This window comes from Polypterus senegalus, chromosome 3, assembly GCF_016835505.1.
Source record: "Polypterus senegalus isolate Bchr_013 chromosome 3, ASM1683550v1, whole genome shotgun sequence".
Lineage (NCBI taxonomy): Eukaryota > Metazoa > Chordata > Cladistia > Polypteriformes > Polypteridae > Polypterus > Polypterus senegalus.
Window position 1 is genome coordinate 137,507,269 of NC_053156.1, and position 11,690 is coordinate 137,518,958.

Here is an 11,690-nt window from a genome sequence, read left to right on the forward strand (position 1 = left end):
TGCCTACATTGAAAGCCTAAGGGAGCATCCTAAGTTATGTCAATGTGTATAGAGGGATGGCCAGACAGATCAAAATGTACTAGGCCTTTAAGTCAGTACTGGCCTCATCGTGTTTTTCTTACTGTTCTGAATGGATTGTTGTTAAAAGGGACTAGGCTGGTCATACCTTCCACATTAAGGAATGATGTGCTGTTTAAGATCCGTGAGGGACATCAAGGGGTGGCAAAGTGCCGAGAACATGCCCGTCCATGTGGCGGCCCGGCCTCAGCCATCAACTCAATGAGCTTGTACAGAATTATAGGACATGCATAAAAGAAAGAACAAATCACACCGAACCATTAATACCAACTAAATACCCAAGCAGACCTTGGCAAAGACTTGATGCTGATTTATTTTCACTAAAAGGCCAAAACTACCTACTACTAGTGGACTATCATTCTAGGTATGTAGAGATTGCTCACCTGAGTGCCCTAAAATCTACCAATGTCATAGTTCATTTGAAGTCTATTTTTTCTCGCCATGGCATACCTGAAACTTTAATCTCAGATAACGGACCACAGTTTTCTGGCCTAGACTTTGCTAAATTTTCAGAAACATACGGATTTAATAACATGACTAGTAGCCCAAACTTTCCTCGAAGTAATGGTGAAGCAGAGCAAGCTGTACAAACCATTAAAAATCTACTGCAGAAAGCTAGTGATCCATATTTAGCACTGCTTTTCTACAGATCTGCACCTCTACACAATGGGTACAGCACTGCTCAGCTGCTTATGGGAAGACGACTCTGTACTACTGTGCCTATACTCCCGCAATTGCTGAACCCCTCAGTTCCGGATGCAGTCGCAGTTGCTTTGCGGGAAAGGGAAAAGAGGATAGCAAATATGCAGATCTTTAACAAAAGGTACAATGTCAGAAACCTCAGTAAGTTGCCAGTTGGAAGTGATGTCTGGGTGAATGACTCTAGCTTACATGGAACAGTTGTTCAAGAACATCCAACCCCCTGATCATACTTGGTTGATGCAACAATACGCCGCAACCGTTGTCACCTGATCACCATGCAGTCACCTACTGCAGAAAACAAGGATGTCACTCAAGAACAAATAGAGGTGCTAACACCTTTGTCTTCCACTGCATCACCATTGTCAGAAAGTAATGTTTCATTAAACCAGCTTTCCACACCAAGAACCAGATGTGGGAGAGCAATAGTTAAACCTACGAAACTGGACTTATAAGGACAAAGAAAAGAAGTGAAAATTTTTCTAAACTGAAATTATTTAATTAATGTTAAATATTGTTTAAGGAAAAGTGTTTCTTCCAAGAAGGGGAGATATGGGATAATTTGTGTATAATACTGTTAAGTGTTAGAGTGTAATGTAGGCTGCAGGTGGAGTATTGCTGGAGGGGAACCTGAAGGGAAGGAGAGGGAGGAGCAATTATGGGGAGGTGGAAGTGCATTGGTCTGTAAGACGAACTCACATGTAAAACACGACAATACCCACCAAATCATCATGGCACCCAGTGCTTAGAGTACTATGCTGTTTCGTTAGGTATTACTAGTAAATTATGGTTCATTGTCACATATTGGTTTCATAAATTAAAGCAAAGGTCACTTTCATACAAGGGATGACTTGTTCCCTTGGACTACTCAGGAACTTTGTTAATTTTAAGTAATGGAAGTATAGTTTGATATTAACAAAAAGCTTTGAACTGATGAGATCAAATATGAATATCCTTCTACTTCCACAGTTTTGGACAGTAAGATTTGATTTACCTCTGTGCCTTTCCCACCTCTCGAAAGAATCTATATAGCAGGAACTGTATTTTTTTAATCATATGAAAGTCCACCATATCAATGTCTTTCTTTCCTTCTGTCTCTCTTTTCAATTTGACAAGCCTTGTTATCCATGATGAATGTAATGTAGTGTATAATACTTCATTTGATTCAGAGATCATTAACAGTTATCAGTTGTGATTAGTTCTTTTTCAGTCTTTCCATACATTTATCCATGCATTAATGAACCCAATTCAAGGACATATAGAGCCTATCCTGGTGGCAGAACAGGAAACAACCATGAACAGGACACCATCACTGGGCACACATGTAGAAGTTTCCACACTTGGTCATTCTAGGCCACTGAAAATCTATGATCAAAACTATCTTTGAACTGTATGAAGAAACCAAGCAAAAAATGTCCTTTCACTATCAAGTTTTTTTTTTCTTTTCCTCTAACTAAATAATAAAAGATGTTTGTTTTATTTAACTGAGAAAATTGTGGATAGCCTTGTTGCCACATTGCCATTTTACATAAGAAGTCACACGTAAAAGTGATGTATGATCGTGTCACTAGCAATGGACATAGTCATCAAAAACAATAAGGACATACTCATGCAAAAAAGTACAAAAAGCGCCCGAAAGAAAAAGAAAGAAAAAGATGGCACAATAGTTTCCATCAAGTTTCCACCATATTGATTGAATATCTTGTGATGTACAGAAATAATGCATAAATCTACAGAAAACAGGTATCTCAAAAGATTAAAGCAGAAATTAGACAAACATGAAATTTCTTGAACAGTACGTGGATGCCATAATAGTGGGTAATATTACCGACATTAGCTGGTCAACTCAGTCACCACACAGAGGGAATCCTGTCACCTATTACACAACCTTACATAGCAAGCATGACATGTACCATCTTCCAAAAGGACAAGGTCCAGGCACACCTGACTGCTTTTCCATCATAATATCTATTTGACTTCAGCACCCATCCATGACCAGTATCTTTGTATGTTGTGATGGTCAGCCCTAGGTGTTTGCCCAGGATGCAAGTGGGATGGAAGAACCTGGGGAGAGAGCACCTGTGAGGCATTACCTCCCTTGGCATACTGGAAGGCAGCTCTCAAATTGCAGATTGGAAGGAAGGCTTCCATGCAGCCTTATTGGTTCCCCTGGCACCTTCCAGGGAGAGCTGTGGAGTCCGGCAGTGTATTTCTATCACACCTGGGAGTAATTCCAGGTGATACTAATGAATGTTAAAGGGACGCTAGCCACTACTGAAGGGAAGCAGGAATCGGGAGGCAGAAGACGCAACGTACCTGAAAGGGAGTGGAGGTGAAAGCAAGAAGAAGAAGAAGAAGACGACCTTGTTGTGCTTTGAATTATACGGATAAAACTGTACTGTAAGCTAGGAATGAAGTGGAGTTGTTCCAACACGGAAAGAGTGTTGTTTGTGTAAAGATTTTGCTTTTGCCTGTCTGTGTTGGGTAAGGGAGGCTGAATATGCCCTTATATTTGACAATGTTTTATATAAATTATGGGAGCCATTCCAGGATGCCAACTCCAGTTCACTTCTTACTCTCAGTGAACCATTGCGTTCTTCGTGACTGGTGTCCCATGGGATGTACAGTGGATCCACAGTGGTTGTGTGAGCTAAAGCATACCATTTACTATTTGTTTGCTACTACAGCCAAACATTTTTTCCTTGTTTGTAATGATCCTTTAAATTAAAAAAAATAATTGCCACTATACTTTTGCACCAATTGTGTATACTTGTTTTCATGTAAACTGGGCTGCTTTTTCTGGGATACAGTATTTTGTGTCCCAAAGTGAATATGGTTACACCCTTAAATGCTTGCAAAAGCTCCCTGATTTTTACACTGCAAAATATTTGGAGATATACTTCAAACAGCAGACATTTAAAACAATATCTGGCAAAAGCTAAAAGCAGTTGTCAGTAGAGTGCTCTTGCTATGTATTAGAACCTGCCAAAACCCATTTGCTGCTGTGAGTGTTGAAAATGCTGAAGCATCTGTCAGCTTGCTAGGAGCTCTTTGCAGATGGGTAGATATACCATAACGAGGATCTGATTATGCTTTATGTTATCATTCTGATATTCTGATTATTTTATCAATCTAAGCACTTTCACAGTCTTTAAAAAGTCAACTGCAAATCAGTGTGAGATTGGTTTGCTATGTAATTTATTATAATTTCATTATTACATAAAGGGAATCTAAGATAATTAATCTGCAGCAAATGACAAAGATTTAGTTTTTTATACAGGACAAGCAATTTTTTTTATATTGCAATTCAATTGTGGTGTGTACTATGCATAATTCAAAGAGTTTTCTATAGGAAGTAAAAGCAAGTAAAATATTGACATAAGATACCTGTTTCCTTGCAAGGGAATAACAATGTTGTCTTCTTCACAGTTCATGCAGACTATAAGCCCCCTGCTTCTTTTGTTTTGTCTGCACATTTCAATTAAACCTTAGAATCTTAGCAACATTCAGCAGAGACAGTGTTGCTTTGAATCTTCTGTCTGAACATAAACACTTAGTGTTGACAGTGTCTGCTTTCTGATATACAGCATTAGAAAAAAAAAAGACTTGCTATAATCATTTTGGAAAATAAAAACAACATTTTCTAACTTTTTAATGATTTCACTTGTGTTGCCAAAAATTCCCACTAAAAAATTAAATAAAGTTCTCTAAAGATAAAGAGGACAACACAAAATGAAGCCAAGTCGTACACAGTTACTGTAATCACTAATGAGCATTTTTGAAGCATAATATCATTTGGGTGGAAGAGGTAAAAAGTAAAATTGATAAAAAGTGGCTGAAGAAGAAATATTAGTGCATGATTTTGTACTGCCTTTTAACACATGAGACTGGCCGATATAAATTTATTCTTGGGCCAATTATTCGCTTTTTTTGTTTAAAAAAGCAGAACCTGTTAAATAATAGCACTAATTTATAATAATTTATAATAGTGTGTGCCAACCAAAATCAATAAATCATTTACTTTACTGAATTGGGGTTTGTTTTTGTGTTGTAAATACCAAATGCAAATTTTTTACTGAAACTGGTGGAGCTGAGGGAGTCTGACACGTGCAAGAAGTCCTTTACTGAGCAAATAAGCACATCCACATTGATTATTGATGAACTTCTAACATGGATATGCATAAAACATAAACCCAATTAATTTGATGAGTCTCTCTTGCATTACATATATAGTCCTGGAGTTTATTTTCTCAGTTTGCTACAATATAAAATGTGCCACAAGTCCTGTGTAATTTAAATGTTTTTGGCTAGGACCTCTGTCCATAAATCACAACTCTTTTAAATGTATGATGGCAACATTATCTGAGAGCTACTACATGTTAAATCCTGGTCAGAAGTGATAATCCCCAAATCATTTCTGGGGCATGGCTCCCGAAACTCACTTTTCCCAAATAATGACAAGCAACTGTTTGCTTTTCCCTTTGGGCAAAGCCTTTGAAACACTGGGGTGCCATTCAGTCCCAAATTAATGAAGGTACATAATTTCCTAATTTGTTTAAAAAATTCCTGTCTAAAATAAGGGCTTATTAAAATGGGTAAAATAATCATTTTTTGGTGTCCAGCCAAGAATATAGTGCATTTAACAACAGCACAAGTAGGCTTTAATAAACTACTAATATTGCATTTATGTATCGAAAAAGCCTTAATAAGTAAACTATTATAACACACAATCTTCAATGAAAAGTTCAACAGAAGACATTGGTGAGCATCTGCAAAATGGAAAATCTTTTTAATTATAGTTCGGACAAGCCTTAGAGCAAATCATTGAAAGGTGCTTTTAAACAACAGCAAGCAAAAACTGCATTGCTCATGTAAAGTTAAAATAGACAAGAACATCTTTAAAAAAGACAACATATAAATGTATTTTACATTCAAAACCTTTTACAGTTACAGTATCCTACTCAATTAAAATATTGAATTTGCTTTAAGTGAGATTGCATATGAATATACAGATTCAATGACAATTACAGAAGGGGCAGAAGGTCTAAAGGAAATTAATAAATAAGCTGTAACCTTGACTATAGATGCTTTAACAAAAATCTGATTTTAAGTTATCTATCTAACACCACCTGGCACTTCATGAAAAAGTCATTGCTCCCCTTACACTTGGTAATTGGTGGTGCCACCTTTAGCTGGAATGACATCAATCAATACCATTCTATCATACTGTGCAAATTTAGACCACAGTATAAAGAGAAATGCTTTAGGTACATGTAAGTACAAGTTAAAATGTGCCATACCTCAAGATTTTTAAACTTTATGTTTAAGTAATATGAGTCAACCAACAATATCGGTATCAGAAGCTAAACATGTTCAGGCCTGGACAGTACTTGGATGGGAGACCATCTAGGAAAAACTTGGGTTGCTGCTGGAAGAGGTGTTGATGAGGCCAGTAGGGGGCATATAACCTGTGGTTTGTGTGAGGATTGTAACTGTTTAGGGCAGTAACAGGGACACTGTGCTGTAAAGATTGTGCCATCCCTTGGATGAGATGTAAAAACAAGGCCTTGGCTCTCTGTGGTCATAAAAGATCCCTGGGCATCCCTCATAAAGAACAGGGTCTATCCTGATGTCCAGGCTAAATTGCCCTTCATGGACTAATCATTCTGGCCCTCTAATCATCCCTTGTCTCTAAGTGGTTAACTATCTCTCTCATCACTTCAGGACATAATAGCTAATGTGTGGTAAGTGTACTGGTGCAAGAATGGGCTGCTGTAAGTGGCTCCCCACTCATTATGTAAAGCTCTTTGAATAGTGAGAAAAGCGCTACATAAATATAAAAAAATTATTTACTTTTATCCTAACAGTTAAAATCGCTATTATCTTCTACTATATGCACAATACTTTAAAATATTCTGATGTACCAAGCATCAGAATACTATATGAAATTTTTAATGAATATTTAATCACCATGTAACACATGACTTGAACTGAATGTTTAAACCAGTATAGCTGTCTAACAAAGAAATTGGTAACACTTTCATTTAGGTACTGCAAAAATGTGTTGACACACACATGTGCATGGGAGGCAGCTAAAGGGCCTGAATGAGGGTAATTCCACGCCAGACCAAGGGGTGGCAGAGTGTACTGACCCTTTCTCTTTTTCCACTGCAGACCGATTACAGGAAGTTGCAACTGGTCCTGGTGATGTCACTTCTGGGTCCAGGCCCAATGATGTCACTTCCGGCTCTGGGTTTAATGACATCACTTCTGGTTCTGGCCCTGATGATGTCACTTCCTAGCCTCTACTTTAAAACTGACATCTTTGCCTCCTCAAGACAATTCTGTTCTGGACTCGAATCTGTACATAAGTGTACTCTCCATTTAAATCTTTTGTAGCCAGGAATAATTATACAGGTGTCTGCCCCAAATCTTTTTGTGACTATTTTGTCTCATTTTTGACAGCATCTATTACTCATTTACACTTATGTAACAAAACCTTAATAAAGGCTTCTTTGGGTCTTCATAACACTTCTAAAACATCAGAAGATAGGTGAATCGTCTCTGTGCTGTGTGGCATAGGTCATTTGGAGGTGAAACTACATTAACCACCTTGTCTCTACTCTAAGGCCAATCTGGTGTTATGTTTTGGCCAAGATTCTTGCTCTGGCCAAGTATGGCTATTTCTGTTACTGTTGTCATGTTAGTTTATCTTTTAGTCAATATGTTAAGTGCATTATCATTTTTTATATGTTCATAAATAATAATATTTATGTAGTGTTTCTTTAAATGTCTGTGTGTTCTGTGCATTTTGTATGTGGTTGCTCAAGAGGCAGGGCCACCTGTCCATCACCGTTGTGGGACTGCTCCAACTTCTATAAAGGTAAATGGGTAATGCAGTCCTTTGCCATTCATTTAATTTGCTTGGTGGTTTGTCAACTTCTCAGTTTGATTATTGCTTCTTTGTATCTACTCTTTTTTGTGATTTTTGCTATTGTTTTAAGGATTATGATTTTTCTATGGGGACTTTTTTTGCAGAGGATCACCTTTTAGGTAATACCTTTTTGCCTAATTTATTGATATATCTGAGTATTTTTTAAAGCGTTTTGTTAATTAAAGCTAGTGGGACTTTTTTCTGTACAAATAGGAATTTCATTTGTCTTCTTACGAGACAAATTTTGATATTTTTTGAGACTGTCTTTTCCATTTTGAACTTTCAAAGCCTGTTATCCATTTTCAGGCCTAGACAGTTATGAAGCCTCCCAAATTCTGTAAGATCTACAGTGCATCCGGAAAGTATTCACAGCGCATCACTTTTTCCACATTTTGTTATGTTACAGCCTTATTCCAAAATGGATTCAATTCATTTTTTTTCCTCAAAATTATACACACAACACCCCATAATGTCAACGTGAAAAAGATTTACTTGAGATTTTTGCAAATTTATTAAAAATAAAAAAACTGAGAAAGCACATGTACATAAGTATTCACAGCCTTTGCCATGAAGCTCAAAACTGAGCTCAGGTGCATCCTGTTTCTCCTGATCATCCTTGAGATGTTTCTGCAGCTTAATTGGAGTCCACCTGTGGTAAATTCAGTTGATTGGACATGATTTGGAAAGGCACACACCTGTCTATATAAGGTCCCACAGTTGACAGTTCATGTCATGTCAGCACAAACCAAGCATGAAGTCAAAGGAATTGTCTGTAGACCTCCGAGACAGGATTGTCTCGAGGCACAAATCTGGGGAAGGTTACAGAAATCTGCTGCATTGAAGGTCCCAATGACCACAGTGGCCTCCATCATCCGTAAGTGGAAGAAGCTTAAAACCACCAGGACTCTTCCTAGAGCTGGCCGGCCATCTAAACTGAGCGATCGGGGGAGAAGGGCCTTAGTCAGGGAGGTGACCAAGAACCCGATGGTCACTCTTTCAGAGCTCAAGAGGTCCTCTGTGGAGAGAGGAGAACCTTCCAGAAGGACAACCATCTCTGCAGCAATACACCAATCGGGCCTGTATGGTAGAGTGGCCAGACGGAAGCCACTCCTTAGTAAAAGGCACATGGCAGCCTGCCTGGAGTTTGCCAAAAGGCACCTGAAGGACTCTCAGACCATGAGAAACAAAATTCTCTGGTCTGATGAGACAAAGATTGAACTCTTTGGTGTGAACGCCAGGCGTCACGTTTGGAGGAAACCAGGCAAAGGTGCAATATATATATATATATATATATATATATATATATATATATATATATATATATACAGTGGTAGCACTGCTGCCTCGCAGTTAGGAGACCTGGGTTCTCTTCCCGGGTCCTCCCTGCGTGGAGTTTGCATGTTCTCCCCGTGTCTGCGTGGGCTTCCTCTGGGTGCTCCGGTTTCCTCCCACAGTCCAAAGACATGCAGGTTAGGTGGATTGGCGATTCTAAATTGGCCCTAGTGTGTGGTTGGTGTATGGATGTGTTTGTGTGTGTCCTGCGGTGGGTTGGCACCCTGCCCAGGATTGGTTCCCTGCGTTGGCTGGGATTGGCTCCAGCAGACCCCCATGACCCTGTGTTTGGATTCAGTGGGTTGGAAGATGGATGGATGGATATATATATATATACACTCACCTAAAGGATTATTAGGAACACCATACTAATACGGTGTTTGACCCCCTTTCGCCTTCAGAACTGCCTTAATTCTATGTGGCATTGATTCAACAAGGTGCTGAAAGCATTCTTTAGAAATGTTGGCCCATATTGATAGGATAGCATCTTACAGTTGATGGAGCTTTGTGGGATGCACCTCCAGGGTAGCCTATCCGCCTCAAGGTTGTGCGTGTTGTGGCTTCACAAATGCTTTGCTGCATACCTTGGTTGTAACGAGTGGTTATTTCAGTCAAAGTTGCTCTTCTATCAGCTTGAATCAGTCGGCCCATTCTCCTCTGACCTCTAGCATCAACAAGGCATTTTCGCCCACAGGACTGCCGCATACTGGATGTTTTTCCCTTTTCAAACCATTCTTTGTAAACCCTAGAAATGGTTGTACGTGAAAATCACAGTAACTGAGCAGATTGTGAAATACTCAGACCGGTCCATCTGGCACCAACAACCATGCCACGCTCAAAATTGCTTAAATCATCTTTCTTTCCCATTCTGACATTCAGTTTGGAGTTCAGGAGATTGTCTTGACCAGGACCACACCAAAAAATGCATTGAAGCAACTGCCATGTGATTGGTTGATTAGATAGTTGCATTAATGAGAAATTGAACAGGTGTTCCTAATAATCCTTTAGGTGAGTGTATATACAGTATATATATTGTGGAGGTTGACCCGGACACAGACAGGCAGACACGTTCATGTCACCCACAAACACGTTTATTTCCAAATATATACAATAATAATTGGTCACTCAGACCCCAAATTAGTGCACAAACCCCAAAGTCACAGTCCTGGCCACAATGCCTTTCTTCGGGCCGCCTCCACTCTCCTCCCTTGCCTCGTCCTTCTTCCACCCGACTCTAGCCCTGAATGGAGACGGCCCCTTTTATACAAGTCCCGGATGAGCACCAGGTGTTCCCGGCATTCCTCCCTTGGCCATGCCCCAGTGTGGCGGAAGTGCCGGCTGACCTCCCGGCAGCTCTCCGGGTGCCGTCCTAAGTCATCCCCCCAGCACTTCCTGGTGTGGCGGAAGTGCTGGGGTAACAGGTCCCCAAGGCATTGGGGCGCCTCCTGGCAGTGACCACGGGCCCCTACAGGGTGGAGCTTCCATGCCCTGTACCCGTGGCCCCCAAAGCAAACAGGAAGGCGACCCCCACGTGATCCAGGGTGGGCACAGACCCACATCCGGTCCCTCGTGACGTCCCGGCCGGGTCATGGCCCCTGGCATCCCTGACAATATATATATACACACACACACACACTCTTCAGACCCCTTGATTGGTTTCTCTAGTTTCTTCTACTACATACTGTTTGTGAGCATTCTAACAGCAGCATGAAAATATAATAAATTATTATTATAGATGCAGTGCACACCCTTTAGGGAGCGTTCACATTTATTTCGCAATGTTGCTATATTTATTTAAATATTCAGTCTAAAAATGTAAAAGACCAGTATTTATTATATTTGTGCATTACTTTATTTTTATTTTGGATTTCCTACTGTAAGAGATACAAAAAAATCATATGCAGTGTTTACTGTGTGGAAGTGGGAAATAAAACAAATTGTATGAAAGTTGACAACGGATTATTATATACTATGCACTAAGAATAGCACAATGCTAAGAATATGTAAATCAGTTAATCATGGGACATTTGAGAAGGAGAAGAAGTCAGTGAATTGTTTAACTAATAGGCAGTTTACTGAGAATTCTTCTCATAAATTCACAGACCTAGAAAGAAAATGTTTTGCCTTCTGTAAAACTCTTGGTACACATCTAAATTATTAAAATGCAGAGATTCATGCTCCATTTTTTTAAGATGAACTCTGTGCCTTCAGGTTTAAAGAAATGGCTGAGACCATTAGAAATATTTTAACATAATGAAAAAATGAAAATATATTTTATGGCTACAAAGGCAATCTCTCACTGTATTTTTGTTGCCGGCCAATTACAACAACCTCATGGTAAGTTAGATCATTAAATCTTTTCTTGGGGTCTGAACCACAGAATGTAATTCTTTGGCCAGTTTTACAACTATTGCCCTCATAAAATCGACAAAAAGAAAATCATCCTTCATTTAAAACTAACAAAAGGCAGAAATATAGCAATAGAATTTATTTTCTCCTTAATTATATGTTCCTTTATAGTGTTCCACTCAAAAGGAACCTATAGCTGTAATGTACAGTAAATACAGTATATGCAGTTTGACTGTTTTGCTAAAGCAACTGCTTTTTAGATCAAACTGTTTGCTGCTCCATCATTTTGGATTTCTTT